Source organism: Stigmatopora nigra, chromosome 5 (genome assembly GCF_051989575.1).
Source record: "Stigmatopora nigra isolate UIUO_SnigA chromosome 5, RoL_Snig_1.1, whole genome shotgun sequence".
Classification (NCBI taxonomy): domain Eukaryota; kingdom Metazoa; phylum Chordata; class Actinopteri; order Syngnathiformes; family Syngnathidae; genus Stigmatopora; species Stigmatopora nigra.
In genome coordinates, this window is record NC_135512.1 from 750,752 (window position 1) to 765,061 (window position 14,310).

General features: G+C 42.1%; 1 long non-coding RNA gene across 1 annotated transcript in view; it reads left to right on the top strand.

The window, feature by feature from the left end:
* LOC144196294 (uncharacterized) overlaps positions 1 to 14,310 on the top strand; it is a 38,586-nt gene that overhangs the window by 20,689 nt on the left and 3,587 nt on the right. Inside the window, exon 2 of the long non-coding RNA XR_013326228.1 lies at positions 5,985 to 6,122. This is a non-coding gene — a long non-coding RNA (uncharacterized LOC144196294). The remainder of the gene's footprint in view (positions 1 to 5,984; positions 6,123 to 14,310) is intronic.

The following is a 14,310-nucleotide window of genomic DNA, read 5'->3' on the forward strand; positions in this document are numbered from 1 at the left end:
GGTATTTAAGCTAAATTAGCAGATTTTATTTTGTTGAAATGTCCAAAAATCAACAGGTAGCCCAAAAAAAATACAAAATAAAGTTCAGAAAGCCAATTGTAGGTCGCTCATTTAAATATTATGAAAATAAAAACTGAAAAAGTAGCTTTAGAGTGGTATTAAAAATAGACAAAATGTCCAAAAATCAACAGGAAGTAGCCCAAGAAAATATTGATTGGTCGCCAGTAAATTTTATTTTAAAATTATTGTAAAATCAACTATAGATTGGTCATCAGTCATTCCCGTTGTAATTGGAGAAAAACTTTGGACTAGTCAATGATAACTGGTCGCTAGTCAATCCCATTTTACATGTAAAAATATAGATTGGTCTCCAGTCATTCCCATTGTAATTGTAGTAAACTTTGGACTGGCAAATAATGACTGGTCACCAGATAATCCTATTTTACATGTAAAAACAACTTTGTCTTTTTAGCTGGATTGGTCATCCTTTGACTCCTTGTTGAGTGGGCGCCGTCCTGTACTTGGTCCGCCATTTTGGACTCAGACAAACGACTGCTAAGTGAAACAATCGGTCGCCGGGGGGAGGGAACAGAAGATATTTATCTGGTGCGATTCATCCATCGTGTCAATGAACAAACCAGTCCTTTTCATCAGCGTCCCATCGTTTGTCTTGTTTTGGTGGCGTCACATGTCAGCGGTCCAAGCGGCCGTTCCATCTTGCAAAGTTACCACGTCGATGCCCACACAAACACAACGGGCCCGTGATGACGACCAGTCAAAAGCAAGATGCTTAACAAACTTCTTTATATGCCGGGATTGACTAGAGACCAATCCTATCTCCATATAAATTGACCGCATTGACAACAAACCAAACTGTTGTTTTCCTAAACTCTGAAAGTAACTGGCGACCAGTCGTTTTTGTTCCTATTAATCTGGACCATAACTTGTCTGTGTAGCGGACCAATCCTATCCCCGTCAAAATGTACTGTTATTTTACTGTTAAAGACAATTATAAATAATAACAATAATAACTTTAAAAAATGCAAATTTGATAAGTAAAACATTTATAAAATTTAGAAAAATAAGCCTATGATAATTTAATAAGTAAAAAATATATAATTTAAAAATAAAGAAATGCAAATTTAATAAGTAAAATATTTATGTAATTCCAAGGGAAATAAAAAACTAACAATTCCAAACAAATCAATACAAATAAATAAAATATATATATAAAAATTAAATTTAAAAAATAATTAATTTAATCTAATTAACATCAATTAAATTACTGCTTATTAAATATTTAGCTGTGATTATTTCATAATACATTTAATATCAATTTCCCTTTACTATGACTAACTACCTACATGCTAAGCTAATGCTAACCTGTAAATAGACCACTGAGAAGGTCAAGGTCAACAATTAGGCCACAAAATTGGACGCCCATCGTTGTCAACGACAACCCGCGGGGCGAGCGAAGGAAAAAAAAAGAGTGAGAAAAAGAAAGGGAGAGAGAGAATCAAAGAGGGTATTAGTCAAAGGGGGGGGTTATTCCCCGCACCAATGCCGCTAGCGACGACTTAGCCGCGCCGCGCAATGCGCCTTTCTCCAGAAAGGAGGTTAGTTAAGAAGCATTTGAATGGCCCCGGCCCTGTGATAATTAGGCCTGCCCCCGGGGGGAGCTCCACTTGAGCCACTCGGGCCTTGAAATGGAACCCGCTACGCCACGCCGCGCCACAGCCGCACGCACGCACGCACGCACACCCGCACAATCATCCTCGACTAATTCCCAGAGTAAATATTTGCTGGCCATCCCTCTGTGGCCTCTTTCTCCTCAAACGTGTCTTTTTTTTTCCTTTGACTCCGCCTCCTCCTCCTCTGATTTTTATTTGGGGCAAAATGACCCAAAAGGGCTGGAACTATCCATTATTGCAGGCGACCATTCATTCTTTTGATCTAGTCTTTGGATGACAAATATTTAATGCACATCGGAATTATTTGGGGTGTTTGTGTTTGTTGTCGCATTTATTTTCAGACCGTTGATTAAGCTTAAAATATGAGTTGAATGCCTTTCGGGATCAAACTCTTATGTCAATTTACTCGTATCTCAAATCAAAATAGTACTACTGCTGCTGCTACTACAACAACAGCTACTACTACTTCATACTACTGCTGCTACTACAACAACAGCTACTACTACTATTACTACTATTACTACTACTACTACTTCTACTGCTACCGACTACTACTACTACTATTACTACTACTACTACTATTACTACTACTACTACTATTACTACTACTACTACTATTACTACTACTACTACTTCTACTGCTACCGACTACTACTACTACTATTACTACTACTACTACTTCTACTGCTACCGACTACTACTATTACTCTTACTACTACTATTACTCTTACTACTACCACTACTACTTCTACTGCTACCGACTACTACTACTACTATTACTACTACTACTACTATTACTACTACTACTACTTCTACTGCTACCGACTACTACTACTACTATTACTACTACTACTACTTCTACTGCTACCGACTACTACTACTACTATTACTACTACTATTACTCTTACTACTACTATTACTCTTACTACTACCACTACTATTACTATTACTTCTACCGACTAATACTACTACTACTCTTACTACTATTACTACTATTACTATTACTACTACTACTCTTACTACTATTATTACTATTACTATTACTACTACTACTCTTACTACTATTACTACTATTACTACTATTACTATTACTACTACTACTCTTACTACTATTATTACTATTACTATTACTACTACTACTCTTACTACTATTACTACTATTACTATTACTACTACTACTACTACCACTACTACTACAACTACTACTACTACTACTACTACTACAACTACTACTACTACTACTACTACTACTACTACTACTACTACTACTACTACTACTACTACTACTACTACTACTACTACTACTACTACAACTACTACTACTACTACCCACTACTACTACTACCCACTACTACTACTGTTACTACTATTGCTACTCTCTCATATCTGCTCTCATATTCACGAACAAGCTCCGCCTTCCGCACTGACTAACGGAAAAAAAAACACTGAGAAAATTCAAGGCCAAGCCCACTGTCGAGATATTCCTGTATCAGTCTAATTCCTGGATGGACATGTTGTTCCAAATCCTCCAGCAAACAGTTGACTCTTCTTTTGAAAAGCCACCTTTCCATTTCCTATTTCTCCCCCCTCCTCCAGATAATAGCGACCCGACATTTTCCCAAACAATTGGGCGACACCGTCCCCTCTGTTGGGTCTTGTTTGACTGGCGTGACCTTTGACCTCCCCGGGAACCCGGCTGACTGACTGACTGAGTGGCGGCGGCGGCGGTTCCCCTTCCCAGAGGGGAAGTGTGGGAAATAACGTCGGGCGTGGCGGCAACTCCCCGAGCTGCGTCCGCCATTGTTCGGCGGCACAAAAGAGGGACGCGGTGTCCACTTGAACCCGTTCCATTGGTCTTTGTGGACGCCAAAATATTCATGAGTTGACGTGTCGTGGTGGTTTCCACGTCTCCCCACGGAAACACTTTTATTGTTAAAAAGATGACTTGTATAGCTTCTATTCTATCGCCCAATGGAATCAAAGACACAAAAACCGACCTGGGTGGAGGCGGAGTCAAAGGCGGAGCCAAAGAATCCATCCCTGGATGCTAGATGTTGGTTGAAAACATGATTACAGGGTCGACCAATGTTTTTGTCGATTTTTGGAGTCATGTTGGATCAGTCTTAGACCTGGACCGGTCCTAGACACGGACCAGTCCTAGACCCAGACCAGTCCCTGACCCGGACCAGTCATAGACCCCAACCAGTCCATAAAAGCCAAGACTAATTCCCCAAACAAAATAATCCACCAAAACCAGAATGTACTGAAGTCCAAGTTAACAGCAATACTTTAAAAAATCCAAACCAAAACCCAGTCCTTTATAAATCAACCCCAAGACCAAACCATATCCTTCAAAACCTGGTCTTGGACCAACCCAAATTTCAACAAAAACCACCATCTTACCCATCAAAGCCAAACTATTATCCCAACTGACTAGCCGCTATGCTAACAATAGATAGACCAAAACCCAGTTCTTTATGAATCAACCCCAAGACCAGACCATATCCTCCAAAACCTGGTCTTGAACCAACTAAAATCTCAACAAAAACCACCCACCATCTTACCCGTCAAAGCCAAACTATGATCCAAACTGACTAGCCGCTACGCTAAAAATCCACCCCACCTTAAACCCCGCCCCTAAAAAGAATCGGTCTCGTTCGGAGAGGTGCTCCGTACGTCCCATCAATCACCCCCGCGGCCCGCAAATGTTTTGCTATTAACGTCTAATTACTCCAGTGTGATAAAAGAGCAAATAAATCAAGTTCTCCCTCTTGATGAACTGCAAAGTGTTGATAAGTCACATATTTAAATGCAGGTTTTATGTTAACATCCCGCCACCCACATTGGCGCCATCCATCAACGGGGGGCGCTCACCTGTCCGCCATGTTGGGGAAAACATCCTTCTTCACGTTGTGAGTCTCGTCCTTGGGAAACACACCCACACACACACCCACACTTTTACACGTAAACACATGCTAACATACCCACACACACCCACACACACTCCAGACAGCTTGGGTGTCAGAGATAAATGACGGCTGACACCGTGGCCTGGAGAGACGGCGTGGAGATAGCAACCGCCGCCAAAGGTTCCCGCAGCCAAACGAGTGGCGGCGGCGGCGGCCGTGACGGGGCGGGATGACTGACTGCGAAAATGTTGTCCGACAAAAAAAAGCGTAAAGACTTGACAAGTTGAGTCTGTTCTGCTGTCTGCTAGCCGGCGTTTTTCAAAAGTTGCTTTTAGGTAATCCGACTACGACCTAATATTTCGGATTACTAGCGTGTTTCCCGCTGTAAAAGGGGCAAAGAAAAAATCACACAATATTTTCCTCATTGTGCCTTATATATGGATCAATGTTGCATCAATTATTGTATGATATTCCATTCCTATCTAGTGGATCTATAACAACGACTACTACTACTGCTACTACTACTAATACTACTACTACTCCTACTACTACTGCTACTACTACTACTCCTACTACTACTGCTACTACTACTAATACTACTACTACTGCTACAACTACTAATTCTACTACTACTACAAATACTACTACTACTACTACTACTACTGCTACTACTACTACTACTACTACTGCTACTACTACTAATTCTACTACTACTAATACTACAAATACTACTACTACTACTACTACAAATACTACTACTGCCACTAATACTACAAATACTACTACTACTACTAATACTACAAATACTACTACTACTACTACTACTACAAATACTACTACTGCCACTAATACTACAAATACTACTACTACTACTACTACAAATACTACTACTGCCACTAATACTACAAATACTACTACTACTATTAATACTACAAATACTACGACTACTACTACTACTACTAATACTACAAATACTACTACTACTACTACAAATACTGCTACTACTACTACTTCTACTACTACTACCTCTACTTCTACTTCTTCTACTACTACTACCTCTACTTCTACTTCTTCTACTACTACTACAACAACTACTACTACTTCTACTACTACTACCTCTACTTCTACTTCTTCTGCTACTACTACTACTACTACTACTACTACTACTACTACTACTACTACTACTACTACTACTACTACTACTACTACTGCTACTACTTCTACTCCTACTACTACTACTACTACTACTACTACTTTGTAGTCTGGTGCACCTTATAGTGCGGACAATTCTGAGATCCAGGTTTTTTTTGCATGTGGGTTTTCTCTGGGTACTCCTTTCACATCCACATTATGCTGGGCTAATTGCACGCTACTTTGTCCCCAGGTTTGAACGCAAGCGTGACTGGTTGATCAATCATCTCATGGTGCCCTGCGATTGGCTGCCGACCAGATCAAGTGTCCCCCACCTGCTCCTCATCGTTGACTCGGATAGACTCCAGCACCCCATGTGACCTTTGTGAAGGTAGGAAAATGAATCACTACTATTGGTTCCATAATTTTTTTGCGGGTATCCAGTATGTGTATATATGTTTTGTGATTTTGGAGGGGGCGGGGCTAAATATTTTCCCCCTTTTCAATCAATAATTGTCATTTTTTAATCCATTTTTAGTTGAAAAATCATTTAGGAAAATCTAAAAATATATATAAAAAAAGCTGAAATAAACATTGTTTTAGATCTATCAAAAACTGAATATTCAGGCCTTTTAATCCACTTCTTTTAATCCATTTATTTAAAAAAATATATAAATATATAAATATATAAATATATATATCTAAAATGGTCCGGCCCACATAAAATCAAGTTAAGGTTAACACCCTTGAAATAGACAGAATTCCTATCTTTTGATTCCCGCCTAGCAACAAACGACACGCGTGCAACTCCCACGGCCGGCGGGCTGCCCCGCGACCACTCCCCATTGTAATCCCATTCCCGTGTTCATCAAAAAAAAAAAAAAATGAGAGAAAAAAAGAAAGATGGCAACGGGCGAGCGAGAGAAAGAGAGAAAGAGCGAGAGAGGGACGGACGGACGGCATTGAGCTGACAGCTTGATTGTGATGCTCCTGTCTGATAACGTGGCTAACCTTATCCATCTATTTCACCTCAACCTTGCAGACATGCACCCAAGCTCCGCCCCCCACCCCCCACACACACACACAAATAATCAGCGCCCACCTCTGACCCCTTTATCGAGTGTCGGTGTTAATCCTCGCACCGAGCGCAATCACACACATTGGCGGCGCCCCCAGTTAGCGTAGCGCTTAAGTAGCCCACGGTGAGCCAGTCCCAGCGATAAAGGTGCCGCGGAGGTTTTCGGGGGCCGGAGGGGCCGGAGGGGGGCGGGGCTTAGTCCCGGGGGCGGCCTTGAGACGGGGAGGGCCGCACGGGCGGGGATAAAGGGGGTGAATGAGGGGGGGTTAAAGGTCGGACAAAGGCGAGATGACTCGTTGTGTTTGGGTGGGTTTTGTGTGTGGGGAAGGGGGCGGGGTTACATATTTATATGGGTGTGATGTTTGTTGGGAAAACAGGTGGTTGGTTGGATTTGTTAATGTGATGGGAAAGGTTTGTTGGAGGGGGAGGGGCTTGTTTAAGGGTGTCAAATGCGTTAACGTCAACTTGGTTTCATGTGGGCGGGACCATTTTAGATATAATATTTAGATTTTTTTTTGTTATTAAAGGCTCTGAATATTCAGTTTTTTTTATATATCTGAAACAATGTTAATTTTAGATTTTTTTAAAATATATTTTTAGATTTTTCAACGCGATTTTATGTGGGCTGGGCCATTTTAGATATAATATTTAGATTTTTTTATATAAACGGATTAAAAGAACTAGATTAAAATTCCTGAATATTCCATTTTTATAGCGCTAAAACAATATTTATTTGAGCTTTTTTTATATATATTTTTTGATTTTACAAAGTGATTTTTGAACTAAAAAAACAGAAAAAATGGATGAAAAAATGACAAATATTGATTTAAAAAGGGAGAAAATCAGGAAATATATTATACATCTCTACTCTTCATTTGAATTTGATGCTAAAAAACAAAGTCGGCACTTTCCGGGGCCACGCAAAATGATGCGGCGGGCCACATTTGGCCCCCGGGCCGCCACTTTGACACCCGTGATCTTATCTGATTGTCCTATTGCTGGAAAATACCTTCCTGGTCCGGCCCAAGTCGTCTTTTTGATACGGACTTTGGTCCTTTGCGTCTTTCCGCCAGTCTCGGCGTGGGGCTTCACAGAGTTTGGCCTTCTCCGCCATCCGTCCTCGCCGTCCTCGCCGTCCCCGTCTCTGTCCCGGTTTGGTTCTCCAAGGTCTCTTTGAAGCCGACTTTAGAAGGTGACGGCCAATGATCCATGACCATCTATTTCCTGGCCGTAAATCCGAGCGGGAACGGCGACATCAAAGGCCGGCCGCTCCCTGGGAGGAATTCCCCTGGTCGTCGTACTCGGACATGCAAATGAGCTCCGACTCAAGCGGCCCCCAACCCCCCCGCGAACCCCCGATTGAGGCGTCCGCGGTCGTTGCCAGCGCGGGAATTACACGAGCGAGGGACGCCGTCCAATTGGAGCGGCGTGGCTGGCCCCGAGCAATTGGCTGGTGGAATACCGGCGGGATTCCTGGCCGGCTCGCAGGGGTGGGATTTGGGTCGGAGAACGGGAATGGCGGCCAAATGAGTGTGTTGGCCTTTTTTTTGCACTTGTTACTTCCTCTTTTTGATCCTATTCCTTTTTATATACCGAATAATAATAATATAATAATAATACCAAAATCTACTCGTAGCGTAAAAAAATGCGGGTGTGCTGATTAAAAATAATTTTTAAATCACTAACATCACTTTTTACAGTGGAATATCTATTTTAAAACTGAGCATATATTCAATGTAGTTTGTATATATATTATTTTTTATATACTTAAAAAAAATGTGTCCAGTGGTATAGTGGTTAGCATATAGGGCTCGCAGTTTTGGGGTCGAGGGTTCAATACCAGGTAGTGGGTTTTCATGGGTACAAAGTTTTCTTCTCACCGCCCAAAGACAAGTATGCTAGGTTAATTGTATGCTAAATTGTCGCTAGCTTAAGCCACCTGTGTCAAAGTGGTGGCCCGGGGACCAAATCTGGCCCGGCGCATCATTTTGTGCGGCCCGGGAAAGTCAATCATGACTTTTTGTTTCAGGATCAAATTAAAATGAAGAGTTTAGATTTTTTAATGTATTAAAATCTAAAAAATATATATAAAAAAACCCTGAAATAAACATTGTTTTAGATCTACAAAAAACGGAATATTCAGGGCTTTTAATCCAGTTCTTTTAATCCATTTATAAAAGAAAAAAATCGAAATATTATATCTAAAATGGCCGGCGAAGCAAGCCTGCCACCCTTTAAACGCAAACGATCGCTTTGTTGACACCAGAAGCTTCCTCAAGAGTTCCAGGTGAAAAGAAGTAGAAAAAGAAGTAGAAGAAGAAGGCTTGGGGGCGTCCAATGAAAAAGCCGATAAAGACTTTGACCTTGTGTTTCTGTCAATTTGCGGCAGGCGGGCGGGCGGGCGGGCGAGTTGGCGGGCGGGTGGCTCCTTTCCCCCCTCTTAGCCTTCAGCCCTGTGTCCGACCAATCCTTTTTTCCCGGGATAAATAGCGGCGCTGCGCTTTGATAGCCTCAATCCCAAACAGCCTTTCGCCATAAATAAAAGGGAACTTTCTCCCTTATATATATCTTTTTTTTTATATATTTTTTATCTCCACCAGCTCCAGAGAGCCACTGAGAAGTTCCTATTAGGGTCTCCGGCACCCCCTGGGCATCTTTCCTCCCGCTTTGTAGATTGCCCACTCGCTTTAAGGTGGCTATTGAACGTTAGCTAGGACAATTACATAGCGACACCCCCTCCTTTAGGCCCCGCCCCTCCCCAAAAAAATCAACCCCAAAGGGAAAATCCCTGTCCCATGTCGTTATGGCGGGAGATGTCGGGTTACGATACGGCCTCGTGTTGTAATTGCGCTGGTACGAGAGAGACCGCCGTAGCCCCACCCTCCCCCACAAACCCCGCCTCCTCCCACCCAAGTGGACCAAGGGGGGGTCCGCGGTGACAATAGCTCTCTGAATGGAGAGTATCATTGCTTAGCGCCTGGAGTCAGACACTGATGCTAATGCAAATGGGTTTTAGGACCCCCGCGTACCCCCCCGCGTACCCCTAACCCCGCCCCCACCCCCACGGCCGCTATAATGAAAGTCCTCCAAAACGGTAGGTACGAAGAAACAGAGCGGAAGAAGCGTATAAATACAAATACGACGTACAAAATGAGGTTTTTATTGCCTTGGGGTGGTGGGAGGGCTCAAGTCGTCACCTTCTTTTGAAACCCCGCCTCTTTGGAGAAGGATCTTCGTTTCCCACTCTTGATATATATATTTTTTATCATTTGATAACGTGGAAAATAGTTTGTTTTTTTTAACTTAGAGAGGGAAAAAAAATTGAAGGGTTTTTGGTATTTTGGGGTTGGATGTCAATCTTATTTGCTGGAAAATGTGATAAAAAAAAGAAAATAATCGACAACAAGGTGCGTTTTGGGGGCGGGGTCAAGGCTGGACTTTTTTCGGGACGAGTGGGTCTTCGTTTGTCTTTCGGGGAAAGCCAGGCCGTCAATCTTGTTAGGGTCGGAAAGGTCGCGTGGAGGAATAGCGGGATTTTTGTGGGTGAAGTCTTTGGGGTCGTTTTGGGTGGGAAGAAATTGAAACGTTGACATTTCTGTTTTTGAAGCCAGGTGACTATTTTTGGTCATTTCACTTTTTTTCTGCTTATTTAAAAGATGACAAATGTCCAGTAAAATGTTTTTTAATCGTTTTTGAAGCCTTAAAGGACATTTTTTTTCACCATACCCGTTGTTTTCTTTTTAAAATAGTTTGCAGAGCACTTTTAATGACAACAGACTGACCTGTATCCCTCCAATTAAGCATGTGATGTCATAGTTGTACAATAGCAATAAAGCTATAGATTCAATTCAATGATGCCTTCGAAAAGGGGCATTTTTGGAGGTTATTTTTCTTTATTTAGCATTATTTTACATCCGAATATACCAATTATATCATTCCTTTATTTATTAGGATGCTTTTTTTTATTGAAAAATGAAACTTTTGCGAGTTTACAAGGCAAAAAAAAGTCCCTATTTTGTTTACATTTGAATGGCTGTTTTGTGGAGGAGGTTCTCTCCAAAATGGCGGATCATGGACACTTTTGTGGACTTAGTGGCCAGATTTTTGCTTTAATTTGACTTTCTTAAAATAAAAATGTGATTGGCCAAATGTAGAAAATCTAAAAAGACTTGAGGACATCACAAAGGACCGACTTTTTCAATTGCGAACTTGTTTAAATGACCTTGAAGGCGGAGGTCGACATGTTGGTAAATAGCGTAGAGGCCTCCATCCCGGATCAGCCTTTGGGCCCGCCTCCCGATGCGGCCTAAGATTTATGACCCGACACAATTGCCCGTAGACAAACATTCGTTTTATGGACTGCTTCTTTTGGAGCTAACCGCTAAAAAAAAGATAAAGCGAAGGGCAAATGAGAAAACTATTTAGTGTACGTCAAAATTACGTCAAAGTCACACAAAAAACTGCACTAAAATGAGGTCACGGGTGTTTTTTTTTAAATTTTCCAAAGCAAACGCTAGCTTATTATTGTCCAATGTTTAAGCTAATGTTGATGTTTATGTATATTTTTGTTGAGGCTAGGCTAACTGTAACACTTCGCTAGCTATGAGTGATTGGTTATTTGTGTACTTATGCCTACCGATTCAGGGTCGACTGGGATAGGCTCCAGCACCCCCGCGACCCTTGACTGACTGAATATTCAAAGGACATTTTTTTAGAGTAAAAAATGGGCAAAACACCAACTTGTATAAAAAAATATGGATGGTGTGTCCCCGCCCTGTTGACTAGGATCGACTCCAGCACCCCCGTGACTCTTGACTGACTGAATAAAAAAAAAAAAATTTTTAGAGTAAGAAAACACGCAAAATCAAATTAGTAAACAAAAAAGTATGGATGGGTGTCTTCCTTGTCAACTGGGTTAGGCTCCAGCACCCCCGCGAACATTGTAAGGCTAAACAGCTGCAGAAAATTAATGAAATTAACGACTGAATAAACAAAAGACATTTTATAGAGTAAGTAAAATGTGCAATCCAAAAATATGGATGAACACGCCCCTATTTCCAGCCACACCCCTATTTCGCAATCATCCGGTTGACCTTTCACCCCAAAAAAAAGGCCTTAAACGCCTTTTTTCCCCACCATTGGCTCGTTTCCAACACAGAGGCTTTAAAAAGTCCACTTTCTTCTTTCTTCAGGTGAAAAAAAGGTCTCCGGCGTCTCCCGCCGACATTAAAGGACGACTACAAAGACCCCCGCGTTTCCCACAATGCCTTTTGTCCCGTAGACGGCGCGCTAATACGTGGCCAAAGTTTCACGCCGCCCATTTGAGCTAAGTGCCGCCGTCGGGTTGCCGAGATAGCGCCTCTCGTCGTCCGGGGACAGGGACAGACGGGGAATAAAAAAAAGGGGAATAATAAAAAAAAGAGGAGAAAAGGCAAAGGGGGAGGGGCTTAGGGAGGAGTGGGAATTGACAGCTAGCTTGGAGAAGCGCCAACGCCGGCGCCGGCCGGGCCTCCGATGTACGAGCGGGGATTTATTTAACCGGCGAGAAGAGAGGACGGCTTCACAAGCGACAGATTAATTCCCGCTTTTTATTCTCAAAATAAAAGCCACTTTGAATTATTAAGAGATAGCGGGATTAGAGGGCCTCTTTCTCTTTTTCTTTTTTTTTTCTGGGCCCGATCGACGCCTCCTTTTAATTTCCGCTTTATTGGAAGTCTTTTTGATGTGAGCATGTGTGTGTGTGTGTGTGTGTGTGTGGACAAAAGAGAAGAAGAAAGAAAGAAAAAGAAGTATCGGGAGGCGGAGTTTTACAATTTGCCACAGGAAGTGATTGGCGTTGGTGTTATGGGGTGTTTTGTAGTGTTATTGTTGGTTAAAAAGGGGGAAATGTGGGAAATGGAAGAGTAAAAATTGGAAAAGGGGTTGGTGTTGTGTGTTGGTGCTGCCAACTAGTGGATTGGAGGTTGTTTTGAATAGTGAAAAGTAGTGTGATTTGGAATAGGGAAGTTGTGTTTGTGTTTTGTTTAGGTTTTGTTTACTGAGTTGTTTATGTTGAGATGATTTTTATTGTTTTTTTTGTGTCAGAGTCGGTTTGGTTGGGTCAACTTGGTTTCATGTTGGCCATTTTGGATATAAACATATTTTTTGATTTTACAAAATGATTTTTGAACTAAAACATGACAATTATTGATTTAAAAGGGAAAAAATCAGAAAATGTAATATAAATATATATTCTTCATTTGAATTTGATCCTAAAACGGAAAGTCGGCACTCATCACAGAAATTATTGACTTTCCCGGGCCACACAAAATGATTCGGCGGGCCAGATTTGGCCCTAGGGCCGCCACTTTGACACGTGTAGTGTAGCGTGTATATTTAAGCTGGTTTATATTTTGTCATGCCTGACTGTAAAACTTCCTTTAAAAACAGTGCGCCTTGAATGGTTCCAATACAGAAATAGCCCTCATTACTGACACTGCACCTTTAAATGTAATGCGCCATATAGTTCTAAAAACATTATACTTCTTTTCTCTTTTATATTTTTCCAACTCTTTCTCACCACTTTATTCTCAAGAAAAAACATGTACCAGATTCGATTCGAACGATCGCCCCCTACAGGCTCGAAGTCCAACTACACCCGACCTACCACTGCCCCCATAATGTTTTTAGCGCCACCTATCACATTATTTTGGCTAACATTTGAATTTTTACCACTTCTTTTGACCTCAGTGAATGTTTTAAAAAATTTTCTTAAATAATACCGACATAGCTAAACGCATTGCGCGCTTCGTGGCGTATTTGCTAGCTCGATTCCAGCTAGCGAGCTAGCCTCTCCAAATCTAGGCAGCCGTAGGAATTCGATTGTGCCGGAGGATTCACCCGCCGTCAAGCGAGCGCGGCGTAATCTCCGGCGAGTCTTTGTGCGGCAGGATTACCCGGCAAAGCGTTAGCACATATTTACAAGTACGCGGGTAACTCTCCACGGGCATCCTCCGCATCCGACGGGCCCGGACGGCGCCGAGCTAACGCTAAGCCTCGCTTAGCGTCGTAAATCAAGCTGAGATTCGGGACATCTCCAGCCAAATCTTACGGGAAAAATGCGCGGGCGGGAGCCTTTTCCTTTCTTTCCCCGAGGATTACCTGCAAAAAAAACACCCGCGCGCACACGTAAACACTGGCCGTGGCGTTCTGGCGGTAAACACTCGATGGCGGCGGCGGCGTTTTGCGTCCGTGTGGACGGATAAAGAACATTTGGCTATTTTTGGGGTGTGTCTTTCTGTGTGTGGGGAGTCGGACATTTAATTGCGGGCTGTGCGTGGGTTTTGCGCGTGCACGGGCGGTGAAAATGATATGCATTAATTCTAATTAATCACAGAGGGGAATTCTGTAGGACGGATTTGCGCTCATTCTTTCTCTTAATCTTTAGCGGCCTATTTTTATCGCCTGGCATTCATACTTTTATTCCTATTCTTCTTTTTTTAAATCGAGCTCTTCTTTGGGA